The sequence below is a fragment of the Cotesia glomerata genome, linkage group LG5 (genome assembly GCF_020080835.1).
Source record: "Cotesia glomerata isolate CgM1 linkage group LG5, MPM_Cglom_v2.3, whole genome shotgun sequence".
NCBI classification, from domain to species: domain Eukaryota; kingdom Metazoa; phylum Arthropoda; class Insecta; order Hymenoptera; family Braconidae; genus Cotesia; species Cotesia glomerata.
Window position 1 is genome coordinate 11,054,260 of NC_058162.1, and position 18,047 is coordinate 11,072,306.

An 18,047-nucleotide genomic window follows, 5' to 3' on the forward strand; every position below is an offset into this window, starting at 1 on the left:
TGATACCTAAAGCTCATGTACTCCAATCTGCTGCTTTTCCTAAATGGTTCACAGCGGATATAATATTTGACCTCAAGAACAAGGAATATCATCGTCAACGGGCCAAGCGTGATAAATCTGTCTATCACGAACAACGCTTTAAGGATCTTAGAAAATCACTTAAAGTGCGTATCAAGCAAGCCAGAGCTAATTATATTGCAAAAGCTGAGACCAACATAATCTCAGATCCTAACTGCTTCTGGAATTACACAAAGTCATTAGCAAATGATACAAAACCACCACGAGAAATTAAAGTTAACAATAAACTCGAATCTGACCCTCAAGTAATAGCTGATGGCTTTGCAGAATTCTTTAGCAATGTATTTGTACCGTATGACTTTACTTTGCTCAATAGCAATATACCAGACCTTTTTGGTACTCCTGGAATCCCAGATAGATTGGATATAATTAGATTTTGTAAAAAATTGCCGAACAAATGGTCTGCTGGTACTGATGATATTTCTTGTTGTATAGTGCGTGACTGTGCTGAGGCATTCAGTATTCCACTAACAATTATTATACAATCTTCAATAATACACGGAATTTTTCCGGAAAGGTGGAAGCAGGCAAAAATATGCCCCATACCTAAGACTGGTAATTTAGCAGATGTTACACTGTCTAGACCCATAGCAATACTGTGCTCGTTTTCCAAAGTACTGGAGATGTATATTTATGAACTAGTCTTCAGTGAGTTTCAGCCCATTGTTTCTCCACTCCAGCATGGTTTTATGCCCAAACGCTCAACAGTAACTAATTTAATATATTTCACTCAGCTTGCTAATGAGACTCTTGCTGCTAGAGAACAACTTGATGTATTTTGTGCAGATTTTGCTAAAGCATTTGATAAAGTAGACATAGGAATATTACTTGATAGACTGCGTGCGCTAGGACTAACTACTCACCTTATGTGCTTATTAACTTCATACCTAGTCAGCAGGAAAAATATTGTATACTATATGGGACATCGATCTAAGCCCTATATTTCTACCTCAGGAGTACCTCAAGGATCAAACCTTGGTCCTCTCTTGTTTCTTGTCTTTATCAATGATCTAGCACAACATACTTCTTGTTTCTTTGATTTATTTGCGGATGATTCAAAGCTTTATATGAGAATACGCAATGTATATGATTGCGCATTTCTACAGCGTAACATTGAATACTTGGTTCAGTGGTGTGGAGACAATAAGCTGAAACTCAATGCTGATAAATGCATCATTTTAACAATCACTCGAAATCAAAATCCTATTACTTTTAACTATAACATGTCTGGTAAAATTTTAAATAAAAGTACATCAGTCAAAATACTTGGAGTAACGTTTGACAGTAAACTTACTTTTGCTATGCACATCAACAACATTATATCAGAAGCATGGAAAACCCTAGGGTTCATTACTCGAATTTCAAAAAATTTTAATAATCTTTATGCCATTAGAATATTGTATAATACCTTTGTTAGACCGAAACTCGAGTATGCTTCATTGGTATGGTCTCCCACTCAGTCAGGACAGTCCACTAAAATTGAGAGAGTTCAAAGAAGATTTTTAAAATTTGTAATTTGGAAAAAAACTGGACATTATCCAGCTCGGGGAATCGCAAATCTAACGCTCTGTAATGAGTGCGAATATCTTACTCTTGAAGAAAGACGAGTATGTACAGAATTCTCCTTTGCAACTAAACTGTTCAATAACTTGGTAGACTGTCCTCAACTACTATCATTGTTTAAATTTAGGATACCAGTCTTAGGTATAAGAAGTCAAGTACCAATGTATATACCTATTGCTAAATCTAACTTATCTCAGGCAGCGCCGATCTATCGCATCTCTGGTGCAGTGAATCGTTTTTGTCAATTAGAAGCTTCACTCGATCCGTTTGATTGTCCTCATGGATATATAACAGCATTACTTGGCAAATTAGTAATTAAGTGGAGTTGATGATGTGCAATTGTGTATTGGTAATAAGGAGTATTGTTATTTTATAAGGAGTATTGCTATTCTGTTTTATACTTTGTTTTTTTTTTTTTTTTTTTTGTTTTTTTTTTGTTTTGTTTTTTCTTTCTTTCTTTCTTTTTGATTATTATTGTGAATGAATTGCAATAGCTAACTTATCGCTAGAGCATTCACTTAGTATTTTAGTATTTCAAAGTTTATATGTGAAATCACTATGCTAGTTATAAGTCATCTTGTCATACATCAAAAACTATCTTTGTATACTAACTACTGTACTATTAACCCTGTTAATGGCCTAGGCTGTTGGGTTTGTTTATTAAATAAATAAATAAATAAATAAATAAAACAATGGTTATTATGAAATACATTATTCAAATTCAAATGAATACCGATAATCTATTATATAAAGTTCTAAAAAGTTTCTATAAAAAAGCACACGATAACTTTTTACGAACATTAAGAGTCTGGTTCGTAGAAGAGGTTCTTATTGAATGAAACACGAGTGGACGCTTAATGAATGAATTTCTTTAGTGACGATATTTGTATGAAAAAAAAATAAAAATAAAGTATAAGTATATACTTGATCGTTATACAAGAGAAGAGCCAATCATAGTCCGTATCCCTTTAATCGTTTTACATTTCCGGCGACGTCTGCATATTAGTTGGCTTGGTCAAATCATTAAACTAAACGTTTATTTACTAAACCAATACTTCAAGCTTTCGTAAATCTACATTTACATTCTTTGCTACTCTTATCTTTATATAATTCATATATTTTTCTCACTTAATGCCTAGACCACTAGAAGTAGTCTTCATAATTTCTTCTAACGCAAGAATTTCTGAGTTTCGGTAATAAACCAACATTACCGCATAGCCAATGACTCAAAATAAATTTATATACGTTCTCATTGTATTTGTAAAATATCATTCATGCTTTTAGATAGGCTAATGTTATTTTGACACAAGAGTTGATATTTGAAAATTTTTTTGTTTAAAAACACACACACACACACACACACACACACACACAGTGACGTACTTGTAGGAATAATCACAACTATTAGGAATAATCAAATTAGTAGGAATAATTAGTAGGATTTGTTAGTAGGAATAATCAAAACTATTTCCTAGGACCTTATATTGTGGAGATTTCATAAAAACTCGAGTTTTGAAGACCGTGGTGCAACCAATAACTTCTCGATTTTTTGAAAATAATTCATTTTCATCACGAAAAGTTACAAATTAAACTAATATAAAACTTCAAATAATTGATATTAAATTAATCATTATAAATCATTTCAAATACTGAGAAATTGACAGAATATAAAATGATTAATAATGATTAAAATTTTTCAATCATGTCGAATCATTTCTAATCATAAAATATTCCGTGAATTTCTGTCACCTCTTATGATTTAAAATGATTCAGTTAGGATTAAAAATTTTTAATCATATGGAATCATTTCTAATCATAAAATAATCGTTGAATTTCTGACTTCTATAATGATTGAATATGATTAAGTTATGATTGAAAATTTTTAATCATGTCGAATCGTTTTTAATCATAAAAAAATTTTGAAATTTTTGTCTATGAAATGATTCAAAATGACTGCGTTAGGATTAAGAATTTTTAATCATGCCAAATCATTTCTTATCATGAAATTTCTGTAGCTTTAATGATTTAAAACTTTTGAATTAAAATTAAAAATTTATAATATTGTTTCGTATCACAAATAGTCCCTCGGCTGAAGAGGGAAGCCCGTATGCACTTTTAGGTCCCCGGATTCTGATTAATGATATTTACGTATTTTTTGCCGAGGATCACGAAAAACTAGGTTATTTTGCTTGCCGATGGTAAGTTTAATTGTTAATAACAATTTAATTGTTTAAAACAATATAAATCAGGAACGACTGATTTGACGGGGAAGTTTATTTTAAAAAAAAGTTTTAAAATTGAAAAACCAACAAAAAATGCCTTCATCACTTTTTTGATAAAATGATTATTTTTGGAGATATCGTAAAAAACAACAAGTAGCGGTCGAACCTCTCTGTCGCGCGAACACAACCCACGGACTCTAGCGACGGACGACAGGCAGAAAAAAATACAGAGACAAAAAAAAATTCAATTCTCGGTAACCACTGGAGGTTAAATAAGGAAACTCATAGAAATCATAGAGTAGACTCTACAGAAAATTTCCAGACCTATAATCGATCGATCAACCCCATGGACACCGATTAACAGCCCCATAAAATGCTTTTTTTAATTATTTGACAAAAATTTGACATTTAAAAATTCAATCTTTGGTGTCCACTCGAGATTAAGAAAAGAAACTCCTAGAAATTATAGAGTAAGCCTACTAAAGATTTCTAGACCCATCATCGATCGATCAACCCCATGGACACCGAGTACCAGCCCCATAAGAGGCGTTTTTTTACTTATTTGTCACAAATTTGACATTTAAAAATTTAATCCTCTGTGTCCACTGGACATTATTATTATTATTATTATTATTATTATTATTATTATTATTATTATTATTATTATTATTTATTTATTTATTTATTTAATTGGCCCCGAAGTCGAAATTCCTTGCGGCCATCCAAAATTGATACAAAAAATCTTAATATGATACATAAAGTAGTGTGTTAAGTAGTATATATAAAGTATATATATAAAGTAGTATATATAATGTAGTGTGTTAAACACTCAGTCACTCAATCACTCAATCATCACTAAATTCTGATACAATGAATACATATTATGATCTATCAGATTGTAAAAAATATTCATAACAAGCAGTTCGAAACTCTATAAATGTTGGTAAGGTCGTACAATCAGCTGGTAATTGATTCCAGATTTTAACCGCAGATATCAAGAATGATTTTTCATACTTCGCTGAATGATAAACCGGTAACTCAAGATAGTCTTGACGAATATCTCCTCGGCGTAGGCGAGGCTCAAGAATTTCTAAGTCTTGCCTAATTAGAGGCTTTTGATTAAGATACAATGCTTTATAAATAAGACACGATAAGAAAAATTTACGCCTAGAACTAAGTGTCAGCCAACGAAGCTCTCACTGTGCAAGTGCAATCACTGGTCTCGGCTGTTAAGTAATACACCCAAATCTGTAACACAAATGGAATAAAGTAGTGGTCCAAGGACACTGCCCTGCGGAACACCACTCGAAATTTCTTTCCAGTCTGATATACCAGAATTATCAATTCTAATTGCTTGCAGCCTATCTTTTAAGTATGATACAATCCAATCAATAGCAAGATCTCCAAAACCTATAGCCTTTAATTTAAATATTAAAATCTTATGCACAGCAGAGTCAAACGCTTTGCTGAAGTCGAAAAATACAGCAATAGTAATCATTGTGTTATCAATGCCTAATCTAATATCATCACATAACCTCAAAACAGCATCCTGTGTTCAGACCTTCCCGAAAGCCAGTTTGGTAATCATCAATAATTCCATTGACAGTTAAATAATTAATAATTTGATCATGGACACATCTTTCTAGCGCTTTTGACAATGTACAAGTTATTGATATTGGCCTGTAGTCTGAAAACACAGTTGGACTCCGAGTTTTCGGCAAAGGCAACACATAAGACTGTTTCCAGATCGATGGGAAGAAACCTGAAGAGAGAGATAGATTAAATAAATCAGTAATAGTTACCAGAAAATAAGGCATTACAATTTTGTATGTTTTTATGTCAAAACCATCAGGACCCATAGAGCTGGAAGTCAGTTTCATGATTGCCTTTTTTATAATATCACATTCCAGTCTATTGAATTCAAAAGTCGTCTCATACCTAGTTAACCATTTATTAATACAATTATAATCAATATTATCCGAAAATGAACCCGCCACCGTCACGAAATATGTATCCAATTCATCTATGTTAAGATCATGTTAAATATTGGAATCTGAACAATAATTTTTAATTAATCCTAAATTCCGAAAATCATTCCAACATGATTTAGCATTTTTACAATTCCGAAAACGATAATCAAAATAGTTTTTCTTTGCCTCAGAAATTCTGCCTTTAATTATTTTACGTAGATTAGCATACTCTTTAAACGCCAAGCCGGATCTTTTGAAGATCCTGTACAGCTTCGATCGGCGACGCTGAAGAGTCGATATCCAGATTGATCCATGGCGCCGGTTGATCCCGAGCATTAACCTCTCTGAGCGGTGCTAGTTCTTCTATTACACCCCCAATATGTTGATGTAAACGTTCATTCATAGTATCTACCGATGTTGCATTAGCAATGTCCGAGAGATCTAGACTTAAACAGAGCTGTTGAAGGTTGGTATCATCAATCCGTGCCCAATTTCTGCACCATATTCTTCTGTGACCAACTGACGGTATGTTATAATCATATTGCAGAGAAATTAGATCTTGATCTGCGAGGAACGGTTCTGACGACTGCTTGGTAGTCAGAACTAAGTCCCGATCGCTTACCAAACAATGATCAATCCATGAGCGACTGTAAGCAGTGTGATGAGTATTATAATTAAGTAAATGTAGGCCCAAGCATCCACAGAATTCCAATAGACAATCCGATTTCGAGTTGGCTGTATTCATATTAATATTGAAATTTCCAATGAGTATAACATGCTCATAATGCGGCATTATATGATCCAAATCGGCTTCTAGAAGGTTTAAGGTCTCAGAGATCGGCGGATTATACACAACGCCAACTAAAATTTTTTGTCTTCTAGTATGCCACATTAAGAACTTAAACTCATGGAAATCGTAGAGTGGATTCTACCAAAGATTTCTAGACCTATAATCGATCGATCAAACCCATGGACACCGAGTAACAGCCCCATAAAAAGCGTTTTTTGACTTATTTGTCACAAAAAATTAAATTCTCAGTGTCCACTCGAGATTAAGAAAAGAAACTCCTAAAAATCATGGAGAAGGCTCTACCAAAGATTCCTAGACCTATAATCGATCGATCAACCCCATGGACACCGAGTAACAGCCCCATAAATGGTGTTTTTTAACTTATTCATCACAAATTTCACATTTAAAAATTTAATCCTCGGTGTCCACAGGACATTAAGAACTTAAACTCATGGAAATCGTAGAGTTATCTCTTCAGAAGATTTCCAGGCCCATAATCGATCGATCAACCCCATGGACACCGAGTAACAGCCCCATAAAATGCGTTTTTTGACTTATTTGACAAAAATTTGACATTTGAAAATTCAATCTTTGGTGTCCACTCGAGATTAAAAAAGGATACTTATAGAAGTCATAGAGTAGACTCTACGGAAGATTTCCAGAAGAGTTCACTTTCTTGATTTCCAGTGAACACCGATTGAATTATTAACGTCAAATTTCTGACAAATAAGTTAAAAAACGCCCTTTATGGGGCTGTTACTCGGTGTTCATGAGGTTGATCGATTGATTATGGGTCTGGAAATCTTCTGTAGAGTCTACTCTATGATTTGCATGAGTGTCATTTCTTAATCTCGGGTGGACACCAAAGATTGAATTTTTAAATGTCAAATTTTTGTCAAATAAGTCAAAAAAGGCATTTTATGGGGCTTTTACACGGTGTCCATGGGGTTGATCGATCGATTGTGAGCCTGGAAATCTTCGGTAGAGTCCACTCTACGATTTCTATGAGTTTCCTTTGTTAATTTCAAGCGGACACCGAGGATTGAATTTTTAAATGTCAAATTTTTGTCAAATAATTAAAAAAAGCATTTTATGGGGCTATTACTCGGTGTTCATGGGGTTGATCGGTTGATTATGGGCCTGGAAATCTTCTGTAGGGTTCACTCTATGATTTCCATTAGTTTCCTTTCTTAATCTCGACTGGACACCGAGGATTAAATTTTTAAAGTCAAATTTTCGTCAAATAAGTCAAAAAACGCCCTTTATGGAGCTGTTACTCGGTGTCCATGGGGTTGATCGATCAATTATGGGTCTGGAAATATTCTGTAGAGTCTACTCTATGATTTCCATGAGTTTTCTTTCTTAATCTTTAGTGGTTACCGAAAATTGAATTTTCTGTATTTTTTCTTCCTGTCGTCCGTCGTTAGAGTCCGTGGATTGTGTGCGCGCGACAGAGAGGTTCGACCGCTACTTGTTGTTTTTGCGATATCTCCGAAAATATTCACTTTATCAAACAAATGATAAGGAAATTGTTTGTTCGTTTTTTAATTTTAAAACTTTTTTTTCAACTAAACTTCCCCGTCACATCAGTCGTTTCTGATTTATATTGTTTTAAACAATTAAATTGTTATTAACAATTAAACTTTTCATCGGCGAGAAAAATAACCTAGTTTTTCGTGATCCTCGGCAAAAAATATGTAAATATCATTAATCAGAATCCGGGGACCTAAAAGTGCATATCCCAGTGAACACATGACTTCAATATGACGTCATTTATAAGTCATAGGAATGTCACAATATTTTACGTAAATATGACGTAAAATTGACCTGTCTTGTGATCCAATTATGATGTAAAAATATATGATATATTTTTGACATCATACTGATGTAAGTTTATTACTTCTCCATGATGTAACGGAAATGACTTAGATATTACGCACAACTGACATAATATATAAACTACAATATTACGTAACATTAATGCCATCATTGTATGTCATAACGACGTAAGTTTAACATCATGCGTTTACATCAGTGACAAGTCACGGTCTTACGTAATACCGATACCATCTGTGAGTCATTATTTAACATCAATAATTTGTCACAATTGTACATAATACTGACGTAATTTGAAAGTCATTTTCTAAATCAGTGACAAACGATTATTTTCCATAATATTGATAAAATTTGGGGGATGTATTTTTTTAATATTATCGATTGATCAAAATTTATCAAATATAAAACTTCTTCAACAAGATGTCTGATTTACAATTAATCGCTAAATATTAATGAAAATTGGTTTAAAATTTAGTAAGAATCAGGAAGAGGTAAACAGCTGATTTAAGCTGGTACCTTGCAAATTTAAGTCCGCTCTTAATAACAAAAATTTATAATTTATAATATTAATGAATATATCTTACATATTAGCAAATAACATACAAAATATTTTTCATTTACGTTTTTAAGAAAAAAACATACAAATTAAATACATGTGGGATATAAACTTTTTATATCTTTGCTTGTATGTTTCCATACACTGCAGAAAAAAAATCTTGACTCAAAGGTAAATTTCTTTGGACTAAGAATATATTAGAGATGACTGAACATTTCGTGAATGAAGTCAAAATTTCTTGACACTAAAACACTTCTTGCTCCAATATAACTTCGGCCTCCGTCAAAATTTTCTTGATGCAAGAAATACTTTTTTTTCGTTGCATATGTTTCTCACTTATATTTTTTCCATGAATTTAGGTACTTTTATCCATTGTAAAAATATTTTCGACTTCATTCAGTATAAATGATTTGGTGTGAAACTGATAACAAAATACCGAGTTCAATTTATGTGGCATGAACTCTAAATTTTTAAACCGTCAAGCGAGTAAACATATAATTTCTTATGATTTCGCGTCAAGAAATTAAATGTCATTCATTTAAATATTGCACTATTACTTGAAAAATAATTTTCTGACATTAGTGCTGCTACTTATGAAACATTGTATTTGAAATAATTCAAACAGTTCCATGATTGTTTTTGACGAGACTAATAGTATTTTACACAGTAAAAAATTTTGCGTCATTGCGTCAAAAACTTTAGTGTTAAAAATTTTTGTGTTAAATATTTAACTTTTTTAAGTGTAAATTTAACATTTATTGTGTTAAATCAACATAAAAAAATGTTAAATATTTAACATAAAAATTTTTAACACAAAAATTTTTGACACAATGACGCAAAATTTTTGTACTGTGTACATCAAGTTTCATAATGTTGTTAGTATGTTAAATTAAAGAAATTCAAATTTCGAAAAAATTGAAATTAAAAATAAAAAGAAATATAGAAAAAATTGTATACTTAAAAGAGTTGAAATTAAAAAATGTAAATTTTGTAAAGGGGATTTTTGGAGAAGAAAAATCCAATTGAAAAATACTAAATTTTCGGAAAAATTAAATAAAAAAAAATCGAGTCTTGAAAATCAATAAATATTAAAAAATATTCAAATGACACGGATACATCGTTTACTCTGAAAAAATTTCACTCTGTGAAAGTTCTCTGTGTCCGCAGAGAGTCTAAAGTTCTCTGTGTCCGCTTTTAGACGAAAATTTTTGAAAGTGTAAGATTCAATCAATTCTTATGAAAATTTATAAATTGCCTATTCATTACCACAAGTTTCACTAGAGAGCCTTTTATAAGAGTTTTTACAAAGTTTTATAGAACTTTATAAAATTTCATGAGTTTAATGAAATTTTATAAAATTGTATAAATTATTAGACTTGAATTTTATACAATTCCAGCTCTTAAAATCCATTTAATCTCAGAAAAAATTATGAAATAAGCATTTTTCGTCATGTAAGGCTTATCACATAAGTTATTTACTTCGTGACATAAACCGTTACTTGGACAAGTGAGCAGCGTTCCAGACTTCGATACGTGAGGACCCAAGTTCGAGCCCAGCATATTTCAGGATTTTTTCATCAAGTATCAACATATAACTAGTGTTTCAAACTTTGTAATAAGTCCACAACACTATAATTAATTTCATAATTGCCATCTTTTTATTTTTGAGAAATTTTTTTTAAAATATTTTTTCTGAGGTACAATTCTTACATCACTTACATCACTTTTACGTCATAATGACATCATTATCATAATATAGACATCACAGGTATGTCATATTGACGTCATAAATGTCATTGAGACATAATACTGACGTCATGACTACGTCATATTTTTACGTCAGAATCTTACGTCAAGAAGTGTGAAATAATGAGTCATATATGACTCATTCGTGACTTGTATCTTACGTAAATCCTGACATAGCCCAATGTCATTTTGACGTCACATTGACGTAAACGTGTTTACTGGGATGGGCTTCACTCTTTAGCCGAGGGACTAAAAATACTTGATGAATTCATATTTTAACGATTAGAAATGATTAAAAATTTTTTCATCATTTTGAATCATTTTCAATCATGTTTTAATAATTAAAAATGATTAAAAATTTTGAATCATTTTGAATCATTTTCAATTATTTCTTAACGATTAAAAATGATTTGAAATGATGAAAAATTTTTTAATTATTTTAAATCATTCTGTTTAATCAGGGAATGCAAGGTATATTTATTTAAGCGTGTCTAAAAATAAATTTTTTGGTAAATAAAGTCAGCCCTGCTCAGAACTTAGTAAACCTGAACGCAGCCAATAACTGTATTTTTTTTTAATTTTTTAATATGATCCATGCAGAAAACTGTATAAAATATTGCTGCTCTGTATATTGTTTTATTAAAATGTAACTATTTTTTCGACTGATAGTTATATTAAATTCTTTACTTTTAGATTAGCCATATTATTCATTTTATATATATATATATATATATATATATATATTAGGGGTGTGCGAATAATGTTCGAATCGAATCGAATATTCGAATAGTTCGAATAATTCGAATGTTTCAAATAATTCAAACAGTCGTTTTCTGTCGATAAACTAACTAATTTTTCTGTAAAAATTAATTCGTTTTATTTTATTTGACTAAATGGAGTCTTCATAATTATTTGATAGTAAAATCTGCTTATTATTTTTGTAACAAATACTTTTTGGTGTATTCGGACCCCCTACTTTTGAGCACCTCGCCATTTTGATATTTCTCCGGGAAAATTCGATTTTCTTTTAAATGAGATCTACGACACGATGGTTCAAACATTGAAAGAGTATAAAGGTAGTAATGAAGAGCGACAACAATGAAAAAGTCGCATAAGATTTTTAATAAAAGATTTTCTAGATATGATATTTATCATATTTGTGAAATTTATAAAATATTTAAAAGATTAGTGTAGGTATTGGAATGAAGAGTCTCGATAAGTGTAACATCAAGATGAGTTTACATAATTAAAAATATCATCAGTGGACAAAATACAACGTCACTTCTCAATTATTGACATTTTTTTCAGTGTAAGCTCATCCTAAAGTTAAGCTAGTCAAGACCTTTCATTTGACTACGCACACGAATTTTTTCATATTTTTTATATATATGATATTTCTCATATTTGTGAAATATATAAAATATATAAAAAATTCGTGTAGGTATTCAAATGATAGATCTCGATAAGTGTAACTCTAGGATAAGCTTGTATCGTTAAACATATCATCAGTAGACAAAATACTAAGTCATTCTTCAATTCTTGACACTTTTTAAGACATAAGCTCATCCTGATGTTACGCTTATCGAGACTTTTTATTTGAGTACGCACACGAATTTTTTTTTTTTTATATATTTTATACTAGCTGACCCGGTGAACTTCGTATCACCTACAATATATTTTAAAACACCTTCTGAACAGCGATTATCAATCTAAACTCTAATCTACTTCGATAAAGAATAAATACTGGCTGCATGAAGCGCGGTTAGAATTTTGTCAAGTTATTAAATGAAACTCGCTTCTCATTATCGCCTGAAAATCAAGATCCTAAAAAATGAACACTGAATTTATGAAATTTTTTTTTGTCCATACATACAGAAGATAGACGTTTAACAATTTTAGATCTGTTGATTTCCTTAGCTAAACTTTCGGGTTTTTCAAAAATTTTTTTCTTTCGAAAACATCCCTGAACTATAGCGAGATTAACGCACAGCTATTCATTTTTATCAATATATATAGATAGACTTATATAGGTGACAAATGAAATACTGCTGTGAAGCAGGAAACAATTGATGTTACTTGATATTTTTGATTTCTTAATATTTATGATTTTTTTTTTCAACTTTTTATTTTTTTTTTCTAAACCATCCTCTAACTATACATGATGAGTCATCAGTGATGACGTACAAAATAAAAAAAAAATTATCAAAATCGGTCCAGTCGTTTTTGAGTTTTAGCGAGACTAACGCACAGCTATTCATTTTTATACATGGGGTATTCTATGCCAAAGCGACCACATTTGAACTCGACCCCTTTAGATTTAGCTGAAACTTTATCATTCTTTTCTACCTTTTGAAAAACATTTTTGAGAATTTTTTAAAATTTATTTGTTTATTATGTCCACCCGCAAATTTTTTTTCTCTCTTCTCATTTTTCTTAATTTAAATCACCCGCGCAGATGGAAGACTTCTCCATGCGCGAAAGCCACAATAAAATGTAAGCTACGTGACTGCTGGTTGACTAGCGGGGACTTCTGCAATCTCAGCACCGCGAGCTTTTAAAAAGGCGATCAACAGCCAAATCCACGTCTTAGTTGGTTAATTCGACTTCCGCGTTTAACTGACGGGCCCGTGCCTTGTAGAGTCCTTTGCTTTAATTTGCTCCGCACTTAAAGGAAGTTTGGACGCGGTTTCAACCGGCAGGCCACGTATTAGTTTTAAGTGTAAACCAGGTCTTTGTTAGTTAATTCGACTTCCGCGTTTAACTTGACAGGCCCGTGCCTTGTAAAAGTCCCTTATCTTAATTTGCGCTGCACTTAAGACGAGTTCAGACACGGTTCAACCGGCAGGCCACGTATTAGTTATTAATATCTACGAGTCGGGATTCTCAAAGTTCTAATTTGCCCTGCACTTAGGCGAGAACTCGGTCAGTAGATAAAATTTAGAGAGTCAAAATCTCAAAGTCTTAATTTGCCCTGCACTTAGGCGAGATTTTGACCAATAAGAAAACCTAGAGAACCGGATTCTCAAAGGTTCTAATTTGCCCTGCACTTAGGCGAGAGTTCGGTCAATAAGTAACTTAAGATCTTTTAAAGCTAAATTTGCGCACTTTACCCTACGGGGGACTGGAGGACGTTAGCTCAAATTCAAATAAAATTCATTATAATAATTTCGATTAAATAAAATTTGTGAAAGTGTAAAAGTTTTGGTGTTAATTAAAATAAATCTCAAAAAGAAGTGAAATCTGTTTTAAATAAATTCATTTCATAAAAATAAGAAGCCCTTAGAATAAGCAGCCCAAATCCATCCACATCCATTCGCTGCAAATACCAACAGAGGGTCCAATCAAGGAAAAGGCACTACGATCAGCCCCGGAATCACGGATCCGATCCTAAGAAATAATCCAGCAAGTAGTAAGTACATCTACTCTTAATTAAAATCCGTGTACAGTCTCAAACGAAGGCGTGGTAAATTCGTACATCGAAAACGTCCCACAAAAATAATTAAAACAACGGAATTAAAACCCCCGTTGCGTATTCTTTAAACTGTTAGTCCAAACCTCCACCGTTTACGCTACCGCTCAAAAAAAAAAAACGCCCTTGGACATAACATGTTCAACCCAAACAAAGGTTATGAATTTAAAAAAAAAATGGCTTTTTTGAGCTAGAAGAGCTCAAAAGCATATAAAACCTATCTCTTTGAGCTCGGAGAGCTCAAAACAACACATAAATTTTATTTTTGAGCTCAGAGAGCTCAAAAACGGCATAATTGCGATTTTAAGCCTCCAGATATGGAATTAGCGGGAAGTTGCAAGGATGGCCTTCAGGGTCAACCGTTTTCCTAATTTTTTTTTTTATTTAATTGAAAAAAAAATTGTCAAATTTTCTAAAATAAAAATTTTTTTTTTTTTCAATTAAAAAAAATATAAAAAAAAATCGGCCCTGCCCGGGATGAGCAGAAATAGTTGTCAAATTGATTGAAGTTTTTTTTTGAGAAAAAAAATTAAAAACAAAAAGTCACCAACTTTGAAAAAATAACGATTGTGCTTAAAAAAAAACCGATTATTTTTTATAGAATTGATCATATTTAATTTTTTTTGCGTTTTTTTTCCAAAAGTTCATTCAAAAACAAAAATTTATTAAAAGAAAAAGGTACCCAAAGGTCAATGCCTAAAAAATTTATGGCTATTTGAAAATAAAAAAGCCATTTTTTTGAAAAATTCATAACTTTTTTTGGGTTGGATAAAAAAATTTGAAAAAATTCTCAAAAATGTCTTTTGAAGGGTAGAAAAGAATCGTAAAGTTTCAGCTAAATCTAAAGGGGTCGGGTTCAAAAGTGGTCGATTTGGTATGGAATACCCCATTGATAGATAGATATAAACATTACAAAAATAAACACGAACAAAACAAAAGTAATGACAAACATTCTTCTTGCGTTTCTTCTTGAGATTTGTGGTTATGTCCGACAAACTGAATAGGTAAATAGTACAACTCTGCAGTATACTTGTACGTATCTTCCTATATATCGAACAATTTTGGTACTCTCTTGCAACCTTGAGGCTCAAGCGTAACAATAGCGATTCCAACACAAAATTAATAATTTTTGATTTTTTTAGCTGAACTTTCGCGTTTTTCAAAAATTTTTAACTTCCCGCTAAGAAAATCGAAAATTTTCAAAAAATCGGGAAGTTATTGTTTTCACCCCGTTTTGAAAAAATCGAGGTTACAACAGATCTCGACGTTTTGAAGCCCTAAGAAGCTTTCCTGACTATTTTTACGATGATGCCCGTACGTCTGTATGTGTGTGTGTGTGTGTGTGTGTGTGTGTGTGTGTGTGTGTGTGTGTGTGTGTGTGTGTTTGTTTGTGGGGAATCCTTTTACGGATTCTAGGCATAGCTGTTTGGCCTGGATATGTGGCGACTCGACGCAGCGTCATACTAATTCGACACTAACGCCCCTACCCACTAAACCCTAAACCCCTTTTCCTTCTTTCCTCTAATCCCTCATGGAAACCGCCGTCAGGCATTACTTCGTGAAGGGAGGATCTAGCTACTGCTCTTCCTTCTGGTGGCTAAGGTGTTAACTATCTTCCTTCTATCTTCTGCTATTTGCTCTTTTTCTTTCGGTGGAACGCAAGTCTTTAAGGACTTCTGTTGCAAACGTGTTGGTAGCGTTCCAGGCAGCTTCTGATGACAACATTGCTTCTACTAGTGAATCTGGTTGCATTCTCTGGTTCAGGATCCTCTCCAGTTCTTCACGCTGTGGATCGAAACGAGGACATACAAAGAAGACGTGCTCCGCGTCTTCAGCAGCTCCTGGGCAGGACGGGCACTCCGAAGAGTCATCGTGCTTAAAGCGGTGTAGATACTCTCGAAAACACCCATGTCCCGACAACATCTGCGTAAGATAGTAATTGACCTCACCGTGATTCCGGTTAAGCCAAATGTCGACCCGAGGTATGAGACGGTGCGTCCACCTACCCTTCTCTGCAGCATCCCATTGTAGTTGCCATCGGCCTATGCTCTTTGCCGTTCTTCAATTCTAAGTTCTTCCGGGCTCAGTGCAGTTGACCTTTTTCGTTGGTAAAGGGCCCGTCTTTCCTCTGCTAGAACTCTAAGAGGTAGGGTTCCAGCAATGACGCACACTGCTTCTTCTGATAGAGTGCGGAAGGCACTAGCTACTCGTAGGGCACTCTGTCGGTATATTGGTCCAGCTTTTCTCCATGATTCTTGGGTTTCCAGTGCATCAGCCCAAATGGATATTCCGTAAGTGAGCACTGATGTGACTACTGATGACAATAGTAGCCTCCTGCTCTGCATTGGGCCTCCGATGTTAGGCATCAGCCGTGCGAGACTAGCCCTCACTACTGACGCTTTTGGCACTGACATGTTCCACCTGCTGTTTGAAGTTGAGTCGTGCATCCAGCATCACTCCCAGATAACGGATAAATGGTTGTGATGTGATTTCTCGGTCACCGACATTAATCTTAATTGTTTCAACTTCTTTTCGGCTGGTAATAAGCACTGCTTCGGTCTTCTGCTTGGCCAGTTGTAGGTTCACTGTATCCATCCACTGGTTGATCTTCTCAAAAGTGATGTCAAACAGATGTTGAATCTCGTCGAGGTGTTTGGCGACGATCACTGCGGCAACATCATCCGCATACGCTACCAGTTTGACACATCTTGGAAGCTTCAGTCTCAGGAGCCCGTCATACATGATATTCCACAGAAGTGGACCAAGAACAGAGCCCTGTGGCACACCACCGGTTATATCATACTCTTTTGGACCATTCTTTGTATCGTATTTCAGCACTCTATCTGTAAAATAGCTAATCACTAGTCTGCGAAGATATGTTGGCACGTTCTTCTCGTCGAGAGCTTGCATGATGCAGTCCCAATTAGCGGAATTGAAAGCATTTTTGATGTCCAAGGCAGCCACCAGGCAGTACTTCTTCGTTCCACCCTTCCATCTAGTTCCTGCGATTGCCTCTTTGGCCGTATTAACAACCAGGTTGATCGCGTCCAGGGTTGATCGTCCTTTCCGGAATCCATACTGGTTGTCTGCCAAGAGTGGGTCGACTACTGCATCTATTCGCTGATGGATGATACGCTCAAATATCTTACCCGCCGTATCTAGCATGCAGAGTGGTCGGTAAGATGACGGTTCTTCTGGCGGTTTCTTTCCTTTAGGTAAAAGTACTAACCGTTGCTGTTTCCACTTACGAGGAAAAGTCCCCTCCTTGAGGCATGCGTTGTAAGCGTCTAGAAATAATGTTGGTGCTGCCTTTATGATGGTTTTCAAGGCTATATTAGGGATTCCGTCCAATCCCGGCGTGTGTGTGTGTGTGTGTGTGTGTGTGTATGTGTGTGTGTAAAAATTTGTAAAAAATGTGTAAAAAGTTATGGCTATTTGAAAATAAAAAAGCCATTTTTTTGAAAAATTCATAACTTTTTTTGGGTTGGATAAAAAAATTTGAAAAAATTCTCAAAAATGTCTTTTGAAGGGTAGAAAAGAATCGTAAAGTTTCAGCTAAATCTAAAGGGGTCGGGTTCAAAAGTGGTCGATTTGGTATGGAATACCCCATTGATAGATAGATATAAACATTACAAAAATAAACACGAACAAAACAAAAGTAATGACAAACATTCTTCTTGCGTTTTTTCTTGAGATTTGTGGTTATGTCCGACAAACTGAATAGGTAAATAGTACAACTCTGCAGTATACTTGTACGTATCTTCCTATATATCGAACAATTTTGGTACTCTCTTGCAACCTTGAGGCTCAAGCGTAA

The 18,047-nt window shown here is 33.7% G+C and overlaps 1 protein-coding gene and 1 long non-coding RNA gene across 3 annotated transcripts in view; both read left to right on the forward strand.

The window, feature by feature from the left end:
* LOC123264625 (matrix metalloproteinase-17-like) overlaps window positions 1-18,047 on the forward strand; it is a 281,705-nt gene that overhangs the window by 38,674 nt on the left and 224,984 nt on the right. The gene's annotated exons all lie outside the window — the stretch shown is intronic.
* On the forward strand, window positions 13,162-13,625 carry LOC123265567. Its single transcript, XR_006509600.1, has 2 exons — window positions 13,162-13,344; window positions 13,490-13,625. It is a non-coding gene; the product is annotated as an uncharacterized LOC123265567 (long non-coding RNA).